General features: G+C 42.5%; 1 pseudogene; it reads right to left on the bottom strand.

Annotated features, from left to right (window-relative positions):
• Positions 1-615: 615 nt before the first annotated feature.
• LOC141776390 (P2Y purinoceptor 14-like) overlaps positions 616-12,136 on the bottom strand; it is a 12,922-nt pseudogene continuing 1,401 nt past the window's right edge.

Raw genomic sequence — 12,136 nt, forward strand, 5'->3', positions numbered from 1 at the left:
CAAATATCAGTTCCTTTGCTCAGATTTGAAGGCCATTGCAAAAATAAAACATTTTCATATGAACCTGAAGTGCTGACTCAAACTAAGAAGTTCTCATGTCACCTGTGACTAGAAGTTACCGGCAATCTCTGAACTTTACCCAGCGTTATCTCTGTCAATTTTACTGCTAGCAATACAACCCAAAGTTCTACCAAAGTTCAGTATCACTTTAACTGTGATTAGAGGTTACTGGCAACCAATAAATGTATCCAGCGTTATATCTGTCAGTTTAACTGCTTTAAAGGTTGTCATTCTACCATGAAGGCATGGGGGTGAAGTTTGATCCAGAAGTGACCACGCTCCTTTTATTTGGTTTTCACATTTTTCTCAGGTTAAAAGCTTTTAAAAAGTATCCTTAAAAAATGAAGAGGTAAATAAAACATGTTGGTGATGCTCCGTCTCAAACGTATATAAATATTAAAGTTATTATAATCTAACAGAGAAGAGAGTGACCTCAGAGCCACAGAAACCAGATCAGCTGAATTTACTGAGAAGTGGACGGTTGCCGTGGTAACGCCGGAGGAGAACTGAACTCACCAGCCGTCTCTGGTGCCGTGAGTTCGATGCCCAGCGATTGCGTCCACTTTCACTTCCACATCACCACTTCCTGTTCTCTCCTTCACGCTGGTGACTCATCAATAAACACAACTGAGACTGTCAATCATTATTTAATATCTATACTTTAATATATATATACTGATATTTATATACAATTATACAAGTCTGCATTTACACAGGACCACATCTCTATCCTTGATTCCTCTCCTCGTCTCCTCTCCTTGTACCCTCTTTTCTTCTCTCCTTGTCTCCTCTCCCTGTGTCCTGTCCTTATCTCAACTCCTCTCTTGTTTCCTCTCTTTTTCTCCTCTCTCTGTCCTCTCCTTGTGTCTTTCCTTATCTCCTCTCTTCTCTTGCCTCCTCTCCTTGTCTCTTCTCCCTGTGTTGTCTACTTGTCTCATCTACTTGTCTCCTCTCCTTGTCCCCTCTACTTGTCTCTTCTCTTGTCTCTTCTCTTTGTCTCCTCTCCCTGTATCCTGTCATTGTCTCCTTTCCTTATCTCTTCTCCTCTCTCTTTTTGTCTCCTCTCCTTTTCTCTTCTCTTGTCTCTTCTCCCTGTGTCCTCTCTTGCCTCCTCCCCTTTTCTCCTATCCCTTTGTCCTCTCCTTGTTTCCTCTCCTTGTCTCCTCTCTTGTCTACTTTCCTCTCTTGTCTCCTCTCTTTGTGCCTTCTCCTTCCCGACAGTTTCCTCAGCAGTGACTCTATTGTCTCCTCTCTTGTCTCCTCTCCTTATCTCCTCTCCTCCTCTCCTCTCCTTGTCCCCTCTCCTCCTAGACTCTGGCCGGTGGTCAGCGACCTCCTCCTGTCTCTCCTCTCTTGTCTCCTCTGTCCTCTCCTCTTCTCCTCTCTTGTCCCCTCTCCTTGTCTCCTCTCCTTGTCTCCTCTCCTTGTCTGCTCTCCTCTTAAATGTGGCTCAGACTCTGGTCGGTGGTCAGCGACCTCCTCCTGTCTCTCCTCTCTTGTCTCCTCTGTCCTCTCCTTGTCTCCTCTCTTGTCTCCTCTGTCCTCTCCTCGTCTCCTCTCCTTGTCTACTTGTCTCCTCTCCTTGTCCCCTCTCCTCCTAAATGTGGCTCAGACTCTGGCCGGTGGTCAGCGACCTCCTCCGGTCTCTTCTCGACAGTTTCCTCAGCAGCGACTCTCTGAAGGTTCGGCACATCAGGAAGTAGATGATGGGGTCGAGGCAGACGTTGAGCGCCGACAGGAAGAGCGTCCCCTCCTTCAGCTGGAACAACAGGAAGCGGGCGTCCGGGCTGAAGCCCGACTCCGGCATCTGGCTCAGAGTGTACGGCACGCGGCAGACGTGGTACGGCACGAAGCAGACGAAGAACACCGCCAGGATGCTGAAGATGCTGCGGTTCGACTTCCGGCAGACGTCGCTGTTGTCGCGGCGCACGCGGCGGTAGGACTGGTAGACGCGGCAGGCGATGGAGGCGTAGCAGTAGGCGAGGACCAGCAGGGTCACCCAGAACAGGCCGACGCTGAGGAGCGTGGACACCCGGTCTTCAGCTGCATGCAGTGCCGCGAGCTCTCCTCGTCGGCCGGCCGGCTGGTCAGCACCACGTTGGGCAGGACGCAGACGAGGAGGAAGCTCCAGGTGAGGAGCGCCAGCACCCGGGCGAAGCCGACGCTCTGCAGGACATGCAGCGAGGACACGCCGCCCAACCGGGACCTGCAGGAGGATGAGGAGGAGGAGGAGGAGGAGGAGGTGTGTCTGACGATCTTAACGTAGCGCTCGAGGCTGATGAGCCCCATGAAGAGGATCCCCACGTACATGGACGAGTAGAAGAGCACGGCGGTGTAGCGGCAGGTGACCACGTGGAGGCGCCAGCCGCCCAGACCCAGCTGAGCCGCCAGCCTGAAGGGGAAGGTGGTCAGCATGAGGAGGTCGGCCACCACCATGTTCTTCAGGTAGACCACCAGGCCCGAGTCACTGGGCACCCTGAAGAAGATCCAGGCGGCCACGCCATTCAGGGACGCCCCGACCACGCAGATCACCAAGTAGAGCGGCGGGAGCACCTGCTGGGTGAAGATGCTGCTGAAGTCTGATTGGTTGCCGGGGAGACGGGTGGCGTTGAGGTGTTCCATCACTGGAAACACACAAACAACACAGTTTGAACATAATGAACAGTAGATGTCACAGTAGAAGTACGTTTCTCTGTCAGGAGAACTCTTAATAAGTCTCTTTTACATTTAACAAAGGCCGTGTCGGTGTGTTAACTCCCCACAGAAGCCTTTTATGTTCATGAACTGAACACACAGCGCTGTGTTTACACGGGGACACGTGCACAAATAAAAAGCGTCTTGAACTCCTGTTTGTCCTGCTGTTCACACACACTTCCCTCCTCCCACCACCGATTCATCCCGGTCCAACACACACTGTGGTCCTCCTCCATCAAACGCCTATCAAAACAGTCCGCGCTGACACCAGGACGCCTTCTGTTTTCCTGTCCTGATTCTTTTATTTTTAGCCCTCGTCTTGTCTCGAACCTGTGACTTCTGCTGTCGCCAAATGATTGTTTCCCCGAGTTGATCTGTACAGAAGTTCAACTTTTAAACACTAAAGCGATCACACGCCGGCTTCTGCTTCTCACTTGGAAACGGTCAATATCAAGTTAATAACTTTAAAAATATCATGATTCTGACTTCCTGTGTTTATGTTATATATTTTTTAATATTATATATTATATATATATTTTGATTTTAAAGTCATAAATTTACGAAAATAAAATGAAGATATTCTGAGTTTAATGGGACACATTTACGAGAAGAAAATCACAAATTTACGTCACATTTTAACTCACAAATTTATAATAATAATAATAATAAATTCAACTTATAAAGCGCTTTTAAAGAACTCAAAGACGCTTATGAGATTTTAAAGTCATTAATTTATGAGGAAAAAACTCCGATATTCTGAGATTAATGTGGCACATTTATGAGAAAAAACTGACAAATTTATGACACATTTTAAAGCCAGAAATTTACGAGAAAAAAACTCACAAATTTGCGAGATTTTAAAGTCATACATTTATGAAAAAAAACCTCAATTTTTATCAATTAATTAATGGTAAAACATAATAATAATAATAAAATAATACATTTATTTTTGCTACATTTAATATCATATTCATTTATCGAGTCATTTATTTATTTATTTATATTTAATTTAATTAATTGATAAAAATGTAACATCATTTGATATTTTTGTTATAATTTGTTTCTTTATTTATTCATAATTAATTAATTAATTCCCTTATTTATTTACTCTTCTGTTTAATTTTTATCTTTTATTTATTTATGTATTTATCTGTATTATTTATTTATTTTGCATTTATTTCGTTTACATTTATTTTCAATATAATTTTTTTTTACATTTAATGACATATTTATTTATTGAGTCATTATATATTTATTTATTTTTTACTTTGGCAGGTGCCATCCTCCATACATGGGGTCATTATAATATCCTGGCGAGCAGGAAGGAGATCAGGACATTTAATTATCTCATACATCTAGAACAAACTGTCATTTTTCTCCTACACAAACTTTTGTTTTAGCGATTCCTCTAAGCTGACTCATACTTTATTGGCTGGTAATTTGGATGACACAGACGAACAAGATGCTGATCAGCAGCAACAACTTCTGCTTTCCGCCTTCTAGATGACCTGGCGCAGGAAGTGATGCAACGATCCTCTTCGCTAGAAGAGCTGAACGTTCAGAGGAAGCGTGTTTCTAGATTGTGTGCAACGATTAGAGCTGAAAATAGGGTGGTTTCATCAACTCAGCTCACAGTGAAAAAACAGACGTAGTAGAAAAGGATGTGAGTGATCAACTCGTTATCAGTCAACTCACACAACGAGGGAAAACATCTGGATAAACTCATGGTCCAGATGTTTGTCTCTCTGCCTGTCCACCTGTGTACTGTGAGCTTCATGTATTCAACACCAGTGATTCACAATCAGAAAGAAAAGATGTTTGAGTAGTTTACAACTGTCTGTTGATAATAATGAAATGACAGCTTAATAATTACCTGTAAATGGTGCTAATATTAAAAATAATCATGAACCCGTCAGTCATGAAGGTCACATGGTTTATTACAGAACCGGCTCATGTTGTTAACCAGCGTCTAAAATACTATTTGGAACATCTTTTATTAGTCACATTGATCGTTTTATTGATCAGCTTCAGTGTTGTTGAAATCACAACTTAAACAGATACCAGTACTTCTACTTTATAGCCACCATAATGTCATAAAGTTGTATTTATACTGTACACATTTATTCAGAGAGGCAGACATAATGAAATTATATTTCACTGTTTATTTGATTTTTAATTAAATTTTATTTTATTTATTTTTTATTCATTTCAATATATATTTTGTGGGAGAAACCTGAGCACCAGGAGAATCCCCTTACTGATATATGATGGATTGACTTCTTTTTTTAAACACTCTAATTACCTAAAAATATATTAAAAAAATATTTGGGGGTAATTTAGAGTGTCCAGTTAGCCTCACGCATAACTAGGAATTGTGGGAGAAACCTGAGCACCAGGAGAAAAACCCTACTGATATATGATAGATTGAAATTTTTTTGAATACTCTAAATTACCACCAAATATATTTAAAAGTATTTGGGGGTAATTTAGAGTGTCCAGTTAGCCTCACGCATAACTAGGAATTGTGGGAGAAACCTGAGCACGAGGAGAAAAACCCTACTGATATATGATAGATTGACATTTTTTTTGAATACTCTAAATTACCTAAAAATATATTTAAAAAATATTTGGAGGTAATTTAGAGTGTCCAGTTAGCCTCATGCATAACTACGAATTGTGGAAGAAACCTGAGCACCAGGAGAATCCCCTTACTGATATATGATAGATTGAAATTTTTTTGAATACTCTAAATTACCACCAAATATATTAAAAAGTATTTGGGGGTAATTTAGAGTGTCCAGTTAGCCTCACGCATAACTAGGAATTGTGGGAGAAACCTGAGCACCAGGAGAAAACCCTTACTGATATATGATAGATTGAAAAAAAAATTGGAATACTCTAAATTACCTAAAATTATATTTAAAAAATATTTGGAGGTAATTTAGAGTGTCCAGTTAGCCTCATGCATAACTAGAAACTTTGGGAGAAACCTGAGCACCAGGAGAAAACCCCTACTGATATATGATAGATTTAAAAAAAAATGTAATACTCTAAATTACCTCCAAATATATTTTAAAAATATTTGGGGGTAATTTAGAGTGTCCAGTTAGCCTCACGCATAACTAGGAATTGTGGGAGAAACCTGAGCACCAGGAGAAAAACCCTACTGATATATGATAGATTGACATTTTTTTTGAATACTCTAAATTACCACCAAATATATTAAAAAAATATTTGGAGGTAATTTAGAGTGTCCAGTTAGCCTCATGCATAACTAGGAATTTTGGGAGAAACCTGAGCACCAGGAGAAAACCCCTACTGATATATGATAGATTGACATTTTTTTGAATACTCTAAATTACCACCAAATATATTTAAAAGTATTTGGGGGTAATTTAGAGTGTCCAGTTAGCCTCACGCATAACTAGGAATTGTGGGAGAAACCTGAGCACCAGGAGAAAACCCTTACTGATATATGATAGATTGAAAAAAAATTGGAATACTCTAAATTACCTAAAATTATATTTAAAAAATATTTGGAGGTAATTTAGAGTGTCCAGTTAGCCTCATGCATAACTAGAAACTTTGGGAGAAACCTGATTACCAGGAGAAAACCCCTACTGATATATGATAGATTTAAAAAAAATGTAATACTCTAAATTACCTCCAAATATATTTTAAAAATATTTGGGGGTAATTTAGAGTGTCCAGTTAGCCTCACGCATAACTAGGAATTGTGGGAGAAACCTGAGCACCAGGAGAAAAACCCTACTGATATATGATAGATTGACATTTATTTTGAATACTCTAAATTACCTAAAAATATATTTAAAAAATATTTGGAGGTAATTTAGAGTGTCCAGTTAGCCTCATGCATAACTAGGAATTTTGGGAGAAACCTGAGCACCAGGAGAAAACCCCTACTGATATATGATAGATTGAAATTTTTTTGAATACTCTAAATTACCACCAAATATATTTAAAAGTATTTGGGGGTAATTTAGAGTGTCCAGTTAGCCTCACGCATAACTAGGAATTGTGGGAGAAACCTGAGCACCAGGAGAAAACCCTTACTGATATATGATAGATTGAAAAAAAATTGGAATACTCTAAATTACCTAAAATTATATTTAAAAAATATTTGGAGGTAATTTAGAGTGTCCAGTTAGCCTCATGCATAACTAGGAATTTTGGGAGAAACCTGAGCACCAGGAGAAAACCCCTACTGATATATGATAGATTGACATTTTTTTGAATACTCTAAATTACCACCAAATATATTTAAAAGTATTTGGGGGTAATTTAGAGTGTCCGGTTAGCCTCACGCATAACTAGGTATTGTGGGAGAAACCTGAGCACCAGGAGAAAACCCTTACTGATATATGATAGATTGAAAAAAAATTGGAATACTCTAAATTACCTAAAATTATATTTAAAAAATATTTGGAGGTAATTTAGAGTGTCCAGTTAGCCTCATGCATAACTAGAAACTTTGGGAGAAACCTGAGCACCAGGAGAAAACCCCTACTGATATATGATAGATTTAAAAAAAATGTAATACTCTAAATTACCTCCAAATATATTTTAAAAATATTTGGGGGTAATTTAGAGTGTCCAGTTAGACTCACGCATAACTAGGAATTGTGGGAGAAACCTGAGCACCAGGAGAAAAACCCTACTGATATATGATAGATTGACATTTTTTTTGAATACTCTAAATTACCTAAAAATATATTTTAAAAATATTTGGAAGTAATTTAGAGTGTCCAGTTAACCTCATGCATAACTACGAATTGTGGGAGAAACCTGAGCACCAGGAGAAAACCCTTACTGATATATGATAGATTGAAATTTTTTTGAATACTCTAAATTACCACCAAATATATTAAAAAGATATTTGGAGGTAATTTAGAGTGTCCAGTTAGCCTCACGCATAACTAGGAATTCTGGGGAAACCTGAGCACCAGGAGAAAACCCACGCAGACACAGGGAGAATATACAAACTCCCCACAGCCGGACAGGTGGAGGTGTCTCAGTGAGGCTGCAGTGCTAATCACTAATCACTGAGGAGGGATGTAGGGGTGGAGGGACGGTGATGACGTAGAGGATGAGGGGGAGGTTGAGAGAGGAAGGTAAGGGTGGAGGGAAGACGGGAAGGCGAAGGGGGGAGGAAGAGGGATCTGCTGGTATCCAACCTGAGCTGCAGCCTCCTCTACCTGACTGTTGCCGTCACGCTTCAGGAAGAACCTGCGCATCCAGCGAAAACAACCTTTCTTCTTCTCTTTCTTCTCCACCCCCTCCCGCTCCGTCTCTTCCTTTTTCATCTTCTGTAATGTTGTCTCTCGATCCTCGGTCCTCCTGCGAGAAAAGACTCCTCTCATCTTCTTCTTCATTTTCAGGCAGATGTCCTCCAGGAGCTTCTTCTCAACCTCCATGTGTTGGACTGTGGTCTCCAGGCTCTGTTCTCTGTCCGTCAGGTCCTTGTTGACGTCCTCCAACTGACTGACCTTAGTCTTCCAGATCAGGTCTTTTTCTGTCAGGACCTTTGTGACATTGTCCTCCAGAGCCTTGTATTTGGCCTGCCAGGCGTCCTCTCTCTGTCGGAGTTCATCTGCAGAGCTCAACAGCTCGGTTCTGGTCTCCACGAGCTTTTCATTGAGACTCTTCTTCTCCTGGAAGAGACCAAAGATCACAGCGTCCTTATCGCGCTGCTCCTGCTGGAGATCAAAGATCACAGCGTCCTTATCGATCTGCTGCTGCTGGAGATCAAAGATCACAGCGTCCTTATCGATCTGCTCCTGCTGGAGATCAAAGATCACAGCGTCCTTATCGCGCTGCTCCTGCTGGAGATCAAGGATAACAGCGTCCTTATCGATCTGCTCCTGGCGGAGATCAAGGATAACAGCGTCCTTATCGTGCTGCTCCTGCTGGAGATCAAGGATCACAGCGTCCTTATCGCGCTGCTCCTGCCGGAGATCAAAGATCACAGCGTCCTTATCGCGCTGCTCCTGCTGGAGATCAAGGATCACAGCGTCCTTATCGCGCTGCTCCTGCTGGAGATCAAGGATAACAGCGTCCTTATCGTGCTGCTCCTGCTGGAGATCAAGGATCACAGCGTCCTTATCGATCTGCTCCTGCTGGAGATCAAAGATCACAGCGTCCTTATCGCGCTGCTCCTGCTGGAGATCAAGGATCACAGCGTCCTTATCGCGCTGCTCCTGCTGGAGATCAAGGATCACAGCGTCCTTATCGCGCTGCTCCTGCTGGAGATCAAGGATCACAGCGTCCTTATCGCGCTGCTCCTGCTGGAGATCAAGGATCACAGCGTCCTTATCGCGCTGCTCCTGCCGGAGATCAAGGATAACAGCGTCCTTATCGCGCTGCTCCTGCTGGAGATCAAGGATCACAGCGTCCTTATCGATCTGCTCCTGCTGGAGATCAAAGATCACAGCGTCCTTATCGTGCTGCTCCTGCTGGAGATCAAGGATCACAGCGTCCTTATCGCGCTGCTCCTGCTGGAGATCAAGGATCACAGCGTCCTTATCGCGCTGCTCCTGCTGGAGATCAAGGATCACAGCGTCCTTATCGCGCTGCTCCTGCCGGAGATCAAAGATCACAGCGTCCTTATCGCGCTGCTCCTGCTGGAGATCAAGGATCACAGCGTCCTTATCGCGCTGCTCCTGCCGGAGATCAAGGATCACAGCGTCCTTATCGCGCTGCTCCTGCTGGAGATCAAGGATCACAGCGTCCTTATCGCGCTGCTCCTGCCGGAGATCAAGGATAACAGCGTCCTTATCGTGCTGCTCCTGCTGGAGATCAAGGATCACAGCGTCCTTATCGCGCTGCTCCTGCCGGAGATCAAGGATAACAGCGTCCTTATCGTGCTGCTCCTGCTGGAGATCAAGGATCACAGCGTCCTTATCGATCTGCTCCTGCTGGAGATCAAAGATCACAGCGTCCTTATCGCGCTGCTCCTGCTGGAGATCAAGGATAACAGCGTCCTTATCGCGCTGCTCCTGCTGGAGATCAAGGATCACAGCGTCCTTATCGCGCTGCTCCTGCCGGAGATCAAGGATAACAGCGTCCTTATCGTGCTGCTCCTGCTGGAGATCAAGGATCACAGCGTCCTTATCGATCTGCTCCTGCTGGAGATCAAAGATCACAGCGTCCTTATCGCGCTGCTCCTGCTGGAGATCAAGGATCACAGCGTCCTTATCGCGCTGCTCCTGCCGGAGATCAAGGATTACAGCGTCCTTATCGATCTGCTCCTGGCGGAGATCAAGGATAACAGCGTCCTTATCGTGCTGCTCCTGCTGGAGATCAAGGATAACAGCGTCCTTATCGTGCTGCTCCTGCTGGAGATCAAGGATAACAGCGTCCTTATCGTGCTGCTCCTGCCGGAGATCAGGGATTGCAGGGTCCTTATCGTGCTGCTCTTTACGGAGACCACGGATAACAGCGTCCTTATCGCGAATGTGCCACGTCAAATGGTTCACTCTGATCTGGAGTTGAGTCTGCTGCGTCTCCCAGCCTCGCTGCTCCTGGCGGAGATCAAGGATTACAGCGTCCTTATCGATCTGCTCCTGGCGGAGATCAAGGATAACAGCGTCCTTATCGTGCTGCTCCTGCCGGAGATCAGGGATTGCAGGGTCCTTATCGTGCTGCTCTTTACGGAGACCACGGATAACAGCGTCCTTATCGTGCTGCTCCTGGCGGAGACCACGGATAACAGCGTCCTTATCGTGCTGCTCTTTACGGAGACCACGGATAACAGCGTCCTTATCGTGCTGCTCCTGCCGGAGATCAGGGATTGCAGGGTCCTTATCGTGCTGCTCTTTACGGAGACCACGGATAACAGCGTCCTTATCGTGCTGCTCCTGCCGGAGATCAGGGATTGCAGGGTCCTTATCGTGCTGCTCTTTACGGAGACCACGGATAACAGCGTCCTTATCGCGAATGTGCCACGTCAAATGGTTCACTCTGATCTGGAGTTGAGTCTGCTGCGTCTTCCAGCCTCGTTGCTTCTCAGCAAGGTCCAAAGTAAAGTTGTCCTGCAGTTCCTTCTGCTGGGCTTCCAACAGTTGGACTTTTCTTTCCCAGGCGATCTCCTTCAGAGCGTCGTTTTCTTCCTTGAAGGTTTTCAGTTCTTTGGTGAACCAAAGCTCCTTAGAGCTCAGTAACAATGATGCTTGATCCATGGAGATGTAAATAATGTACTCACCCTACAGTCGACTGTCAACGTTAAACTGTTTAACCTGAACGGTAAATTAACCTGAATGTTAAATTAACCTGGATGTTAAATTAACCTGAATGTTAAATTAACCTGAATGTTAAATTAACCTGAATGTTAAATTAACCTGAATGTTAAATTAACCTGGATGTTAAATTAACCTGAATGTTAAATTAACCTGAATGTTAAATTAACCCGAATGTTAAATTAACCTGAATGTTAAATTAACCTGAATGTTAAATCAGCTTGTCAAAAACTGTCTGGTTCACTAATCTTCTCCTATAAGTAAAATTTTAGATTAAAGCCAAACTCAGCATCACAGGAATCACAGCCGATTCCAGAACATCACATTGTGATGTCATGAGACAGTTTGGAATACAGCCTTACCTGTGATGTCATCACATTCTCATGTCATCATGTCATCACATTCTCATGTCAACATGTCATGAGAATGTGATGACATCACAATGTGATGACATGACGGGTAAGGCTGTATTCTAAACCTCATACTATACTAGTAGTACGTACTGATTTGGCCAGAATGTAGCATGTAGTACGCAGTATGGAAATCTACAATATGCCAAAAATCCCTGGATGTCGTACTGAAAACACTGTTACAGTAAAAGTTACAGTAAGTATTGTAACAGTGTGGTATTAGTACTTTTACTGCAGTAAAGGATCTGAATACTTACTAAATACAGCATCATTGAGGCTCTCAGGATAATATATATACTGTATATATATATATATATATATATATATATATAATTTCATCATATATTATTTTTTGATAAATAATAAAATCATCCTTTTTTCTTCTCTCCTCCTCTCGTTCCTCTCTCCTCCGCTTTATATACAGTATATATATATAAATGCATATAAATTATATAAATATGCCTACATGTTAAGTCTAAATCTCTTTGTTTCCTGACTCAAAATAGGTCATAGACCCCTAAAAAGTGTTCCCGACGAAACATCCTGACATGTATTTATATATTTTTTATTTTTTTATGTTTATTTTTTTAATTGAATTGTATTTTTCCGCGTTATTATTATTATTATTATTATTATTCCCAAAGCACAACAAACCAGACAGAAAACTGTAGTGTGTTTTCTCTTTTAGTTAGTTAGTTAGTTAGTTAGTTAGTTAGT

The sequence above is a fragment of the Sebastes fasciatus genome, chromosome 11 (genome assembly GCF_043250625.1).
Source record: "Sebastes fasciatus isolate fSebFas1 chromosome 11, fSebFas1.pri, whole genome shotgun sequence".
NCBI lineage: Eukaryota > Metazoa > Chordata > Actinopteri > Perciformes > Sebastidae > Sebastes > Sebastes fasciatus.